Source organism: Penaeus japonicus, unplaced genomic scaffold (genome assembly GCF_977035675.1).
Source record: "Penaeus japonicus unplaced genomic scaffold, GWHDUDI00000001_assembly GWHDUDI00000012, whole genome shotgun sequence".
Classification (NCBI taxonomy): domain Eukaryota; kingdom Metazoa; phylum Arthropoda; class Malacostraca; order Decapoda; family Penaeidae; genus Penaeus; species Penaeus japonicus.
Window position 1 is genome coordinate 8716183 of NW_028234414.1, and position 7500 is coordinate 8723682.

General features: G+C 43.0%; 1 protein-coding gene across 14 annotated transcripts in view; it reads right to left on the reverse strand.

Annotated features, from left to right (window-relative positions):
* LOC122249995 (serine/threonine-protein kinase DCLK1) overlaps positions 1–6904 on the reverse strand; it is an 87632-nt gene extending 80728 nt beyond the window's left edge. For 7 of the 14 annotated variants that reach the window (XR_015191429.1, XR_015191427.1, XR_015191428.1 and 4 more), the window contains exon 1: positions 6750–6904. The gene's annotated coding sequence lies outside the window, so the exon portion shown is untranslated. The remainder of the gene's footprint in view (positions 1–6749) is intronic. The other 7 variants (XR_015191426.1, XR_006222907.2, XR_006222908.2 and 4 more) reach the window with 1 other exon arrangement.
* Between the last annotated feature and the right edge of the window lie 596 nt (positions 6905–7500).

Sequence of the window (7500 nt, forward strand, 5' to 3'; positions counted from 1 at the left end):
ACACTCAAACGTACACATACATATAGATATAAATACATACATACATACATACATACATACATACATATATATATATATATATATATATGTGTGTGTGTGTGTGTGTGTGTGTGTGTGTGTGTGTGTGTGTGTGTGTGTGTGTGTGTGTGTGTGTGTGTGTGTGTGTGTGTGTGTGTGTGTGTGTGTGTGTGTGTGTGTGTGTGTGTGTGTGTGTGTGTGTGCTAGTGTGCCAGTGTGTGTGTGTGTGTGCTAGTGTGCCAGTGTGTGTGTGTGTGTGTGTGTGTGTGTGTGTGTGTGTGTGTGTGTGTGTGTGTGTGTGTGTGTATGTGTATAGTGTAGTAAATTACTTACACTACTGTAGTAGTGTAGAAAATAATTTGACTGGCAATCGCGGAGACACGTCTTCAATAGCAACACATAAGTACCAAGTCTATAAAATACCTTCATTTATTAGTTATAAACAAAAACTATTTGCAACCTTCCCCCTAAAAATAGTTTCAGTATCTTTAATCGGATGCCTCTGACTCCCTCGCGCCTCAACCATGCTCCTTCAGAGCAAAACACAAGGCCTACGCACGCCCTTATTACCTGCCAAACCTCCTGACGGTCGCAGATGGCGCTACTGATCGATCGCTGACGGCGACAACGAACGCGACCTGCCACCGCAATGTCAACACGACACTGTTGACTCTCTCTTGGTGTAATGGCTCTGCTGACACCATGGCATCCCTCGCTATTGTCACCCGACGAAAATGTCTCCGACATTCCGACTCTTCCGTCGCTTCTGAGAGGAATTTCTTTCTAAATACCCGCCCCCCCGAAAAAAGAACCCTCCACGTTTGCTTCGCTTTTATGTGTTCATTTCAAGGCTCCGTCGGTTTTGAGTCCTTTGTGATAAGCGTAGTAGCATCAGCCAGTTGGGGCCATGGCGGTGACGTCACATGCATTTGCAAGAAATGATCTTAGACAGTTGTGGAACATGTGCGAAAATAGGTGCAAGCGCATACGGATGTATTATAATACATTCTAAAGAGAAAAATAGATCACCCAAATCCGTTTGGATACGCGTGCCCATGTACGTATATGCGAAAGAGCGACAGCGATTCTCAATCACGTTTGAACTTGACGTACTAGAGAATATTAGAGAAACCAGTAGAGCACAAACGTACTCCTCCCTTCCTATATGCACAACCCTCGACTGTGGGGCCGAACGCTCTCAATACATTGACACCAGCACTGACAGAGACAAGTGCCGAAACAGAATATCTTTGTAATCCCGAGGAAATGGCGGTTATTGTGTTCTCCAAACAAGCCGGTTTGCATTTACAGTGTAGCAACCAAGCAGCCCACGACGGTGCTACAAATAGCGTGAAGCAAACCCTAAAGCAATGTTTGTGTAAACAATCCCCAGCGAGCCCTCACTCCGCCTGTGATTAAATCTCTTACCATTGTGTATGCTGCATCACTTGAGGCTCGTCTATCAACATGAAAAAAAGGAAAAACGACAGGAAAAATACGTTAGATACACAATCTTGTATCCTTTTTCCCTGCGAGACGTCGCATAAAGCAAAGAAGAATGATCCTGATGCAAGACCTGGAGTGCATTTGATGACATGGCAGTAAGACTATAAGCCTGGGAACTTTGCTTGGTTGCACCTCCCAAACATCATACTGCAGCTTGTTGCTAGCATCATATATACGTTTTTTTCCTCAAGGTCTGGCCAACGCCCTCCTTCACATACATGACTGTTGCAAAGGCTTGATCTCTCTAAAACTTTTGGCCATTGTGAGAGAGCAGTGTTCTTGCCATCGCACCCACATTCAACACATCCTATGTCCAAATATCGATATAACGAGAGCTTCCAGAACTAGGTACTAAAGTCGAATTCTAATAGTTACTTTTAGTATCGTTGGCCAGTAGTTATACACACGCATCACCAAGGAAGTTGTTCAACATGCTCACCCAGTGATTTTGTCACCAGCTCTCGAAAGAATGCGTGCAATATCATGTCGCCTGACCTTGGCCTATGAGTGCCGTGTTTCAGGGTTTACGAATCAATAGCGACCCAGTCGATACCATGATCATTGCTATCATTATCTGTATTTATATTTTCTTTGTAGTTTTTGTTAAAATACTGTTTATAATCGATTCCAATCCTTCAGACTTACTTTACTTTACTTGCACTCGCTATTTAGTACAAACCCTTTATTACAAAACACTCAGGAGTGCTAAGCCCATCGCCTTATCACAAAGAGAAACAACACGAAAACACTTTCACTCTCCTTACTCCCAGACAGGATTCATGCTGCCACCTAAACCAATGCCGGAACGATCCCACCAAAGGCCCTTATCGGAGCTATAACGACTCAATTAACGCAAAGAAAACACACTGGGGGAAATGTAAAACAAATCCGCCCCTAAAACAATTGCTATAACAACAGACAAACTCCCTCCTCTGCCACCAGCATCATCACCCCATTAACAAAAATATTCCAAAGAAAATGGATAAGAAAAACATTTTCCTTCCCTTTGAATTGTTTTTGCTTGGCGCTTGAAACAGAGAAAAAAAACAGGTTTTCAATAATAACGATGACGATTAAAGGTAAAAATATAAACAATGGTCTCAACAATTATTGGGAAGTATATCTATACAAAATCTATATGCATTCATTAATAAAGTGATTAACCTTTTACATGCAAAAAATACAAGAAACCGTTCATAAAAATGACCAGCGAAAGGAGAATCAATATATCATTTATTCCTGCTGAAATCTTCTCTCCGACAATAGGAGGGCAAAATAAAAACAACATTAAGTAAGTAACGATCATGAAAAAATAACAAATAGCTAGAGGAAGAATATACATCAAATATAAGCTGGACTGAACATACATCACTTCACGTGTGTATTGCAGTACATCACTTCATGTGTGAATTGCAGTGCTTTTAAAGTCCATCGTGACCGCTGTAGCACTAAATTGCTGCGAATATTAGAAGCTGCGGCTTTGTACTGGTAGAGTGAGAGGAGTAGGCGTACTTACTGTATGCAAATTTCCATCCGGACCTTATGCTTAAATCACTACGGCCATCAGTTTTGGTCCTTAAGAATCTGTAGTTTCATGATGCTCGTAACACACTATTGTACTTGGTCTATGAATCAGATAATTACATACTATTTTCCCTTCTATTTTAAGAGCATCTGTTACTCGTCTCTTTAAAATGTCAATAACTGTGTTCTCAGTAAGGCATAAGAAAACCGTCTCGAGAGACCGTTGACGGATAAGAGAAACCCGTTTGAGCCGAATGTTGCGGGGGCGGCATCAGGTAGGATCTCGGGAAGGAAAGGTGCAAGAAACTCCTCAGCGCGCGCGTGTATGTGTATGTGTGTGTGTGTGTAAGCACAAGTACTAGTGTCTTCTCAAATACGCCAGCACACAAGACGTTAATCCTTGCCGAAATCAAGAATTACTATAAGGGACCACTCGCTCGCGCCACGGTCTGATATTATTTTTTTTTATCTATCACTCAATCCTAAACGGCCCTCACATTAAAACTGGAACATTGTGCAAGAGCAACAGCCGCGATGATAAATATGTTTTCATCAATAGTCATTCATCATCTACATAATAACATTTTTTTTTAGCACATGCAACCGTTTTTCACGCTAATTTGATGTGTTTTCTCTACCGTTAGTAGATGGAAGGTCATCCACCATTGCCGACATAATAATGGATTAAATTCAAATATATCAATTAGGCTCAAGTCAGTACAAATATTGATGATGGTATTATCTTCAACATCATATGTCATGGTAATGATTCCATTTATGCAACGACTGTATCTGTCCAAAATATGTGCAAGTTGCTTCTATTGACTTATGAAAATCTTCATTATGCCAATTCATTTCAAAAGAATATGCGTTTGGAGTACTGAAATCAACGGAACTTTGGTGACACTCCGTCTGCGGTTACCAGGCGTAAACTCCGATGAGATTCCTTGGAGCTTCCTCGCTCTTCCTCATCCACTCATCCCCCTTTACCCCCCCCCCCAACCCCTCGCCCTCCTTCCCCAGGCTCATTCGCCGCATGCTGTTCCAACTTCCGTGGAAATGTAAGACGTCTTATAAACTCTCTGATAACGCGAGATAAAGATTTATTGGGCGAATACAAAACATACTTTCACTCGTTCTGTACAGATGATACAATATATATATATCTCAGCATATAAATAACTGAGAAAAATAACATCTCCCATCGCACCGACAAGCACGCGTAACCACATTGCCCACTCGCCACGTGCTGAGGAAAAGATAAATGTTGAAAATGGGTTCCGGTTCTCTCTAAAACACGTGGCCAAATCATGACTAACCTACACAGCAATTCACGTGTCTGGAAAGAGGAGAGGCTACTTCGCTGCTGATCTGCTAATCCCTCGAGGGCTTTTATGTGAGCACCAGATCAAGATAACTCCTCGCTGGCAACTGTGACAAGAGGGAGGTGAGTCACCAGCGGGGAAACACCTTTATCATGCCGGCTGGCGTACATCCACACACTTTCACACATACGCACATGTCCATCCACTGTCCATGCAGTACGCTTTCTTTTTTTATAGCAGGATATCTAAAATCGTATCAAGTCCCGTTTCCTTTTCGTTTCGGCATAACCAGGATTGATATCCCTGGCCATACTACCCCACGTTCAGCTTTTATGGTAATTTTAGACTTCTTTTAAAATTCAAAAGTGCCAAGTTTAATTCTTTGTAGATAAAGGATTTTGAAATAATATTAACATTACGGAATTGTCTCATGGAACTACGTTCTTTTAATACAAAAAGGTCTACTTCTGATACTGAAGACTTAGGGTGGAGAAGACGGTGTGTATGTGTATAGAGATGAGCATCTGTGTGTGCACAGACGAAGAAAAGGATACACAAACACACAAACACACACACACACACACACACACACACACACACACACACACACACACACAAACACACACACACACGTGCGTGTACAAATACGTTTCGCCCGTGTAAACTCCGCCCTAATCACAAATGCCTCGTCCAGCATATTGCAGTGATACAAAACCCAGTGCATATCATTACAGGATTGGCACATTCGAACATGACTTGTATAAATTAGCACGAACATGTTTTTCCATATATTTTTGTTTCTTAAAAAAATAAAAATATATTCTATTTGCAGTTTTATTTCACACTGGAAGTCTGTATGAGGAAACAAACATGAGATTCCATGTTTGTTTATAAAAAACATACATATATATATATATATATATACACTTGAGTATATCTCTATGAACAGACTAGTTTCGAAGCACATTTATATACTTCAACTCATAATGTGTATGTATGAATAGATTCCATGGCCTCGTGAAGGCCGAGAAAGGTGATGGAGTAGGAGGTTAATGATGGGCAATGGTCTATGTGAAAGGAGAGAAGAGAGCAAAGGAGAGGGGGAGGGGGAGGGGGAGGGGGAGAGGGAGGGAGGGAGGGGGGGAGAGAGAGAGAGAGAGAGAGAGAGAGAGAGAGAGAGAGAAAAGAGGAAGAGAGAGAGAAGAGAGAGAAGAAAGAGAGAGGAGAGAGAGAGAGAGAAGAGAGAGAGAGAGAGAGGAGAGGGAGAGGGAGAGAGAGAGAGAAGAGAGAGAAGGAGAGAGAGAGGAGAGAGAGGAGAGAGAGAAGAGAGAGGAGAGAGGAGAGAAGGAGAGGGAGAGAGAGGAGGGAGGAGGAGGGAGGGACAGAGAGAGAAAGGAGAGAAGGAAGGGAGAGAGAGAGAGAGAGAGAGAGAGAGAGAGAGAGAGAGAGAGAGAGAGAGAGAGAGAGAGATAGAGAGATAAATAGAGAGAGAGCGAGATAGAGAGATAAATAGAGAGAGAGAGAGAGAGAGAGAGAGAGAGAGAGAATGAGAGGAGAAAGAGAGGGATAGAAAGAGAGAGAAAGAGAAAAGGGGAGGGCAGACAGGCAGATAAACAGAGAGAGAAAGGGTGTGGCATAGATAGGCGAGAGAGTGGAGTGTTTAAGAGAAGACAGATAGATTGTTAGGGATGTGAAAAGATTTAGTATTTATGTTTTATAAGAGAGTAGAGAGAAGGAGAGAGAGAGAGAGAGAAAGAGAGTAAGAGAGAGTTGAGGAGGAGAGAGAGAGAGAGAGAGAGGTGGACGACAGAATAACAGACTGAGAGTGGTCAATTATCGAAAGACAGATTGGAAGTGCCCTCAGCCAGATTTGAATGGCGAGCCAGCTGTATGAAAAAAGTTATAAAAAATTAAAATGATAGATGGTTGGAATAGTGACCTGGCGAGCCAGCTTGCCCTTGGACAACCCCCATCCCATCACGGATAATTGAACTCGGTTAAAAGTATACCATGCTATATCGGTGTTGAGACCAATCTTCGGTAAATAATCACGTCAGTTTAGATGTCCCGTCGTTCAGTTTGGAAAATACCGTTGGGCTGACTGGCTGCAGTCTGGCTAATGTTTTTACTTTCCTTTAGAGAACCAATAACGGTAGAAAAAAATATTCATTTACCTCGTTTTCATTAGTCTGCTCTGCATAACATTTACTTTCCTACTGAACGTATCTACCAATCAGCACTATATCCCACCTTATGGTTACTCTTAGGGCTATATTTTCGCTCATCGAATTCTCGAGACGAATAATTAAAGTACACATGCATATATGACAACAAGCTGCACATCTGTAGTCACTACACCAAGATGATTAATCTTACCGCTGTGAGGCGTGGCGTACACAGGCGAAAAACAAACAGTTGGCACAACGACTTGAGAGAGAGAGGGGGAGACAGAACACTACAGCAGCAATCAAGCGAGCGTGAGCAGGACCAATCGAGTAGGTCCTCCTCTCGACACAGCCTCAACCACACTGACTCTCGCCGCCGCCGGCACCCCCGTTCCCTTCCCCTTCACCCCTCCCCTTAGCACCACACCAGCCCTCAGAAATCGCTCGCGAAAATGGACCTCTGGTAACTCACCGGCATCACTCTGGGATTCCACGCTAGACATCACTCTTCATTCTAGAGTCCTATATGACTGTATTTTCTCGGACTGGGCCGTTCATCACACGAAGGAAAATGGTTTGCAAACATCTCAAAAATTCCCGATAACGTGAACAGAAACAAGGCTCGCAAAAATGACCTATAAGCACAATAATTTTTTTCGTAGGATAGTGTCACATGTACTCCAAACTTCACTGATCAGAGAGGCTCTCCCCCAGTCAAACTCTACCCGCCCCAGTAGGCATGATAAAGGTCTTTTTGATCCACATGATCAACCTGCCACACCTCTCGCGCCCCAATACTACATATGTTGAGGTTCCGAAGTCGGGAAGTTCGGGTAATGTGGTACGCAGACCTAGCCTAAAGGAGGAGAGGGGACGTGGGGTGTTCCACGGCGTGGAAGCTGAGCGAGGGATTTAAATCCTCCCAAAATACCTGGCACTCGGAACGACGAGAATGGGACCGC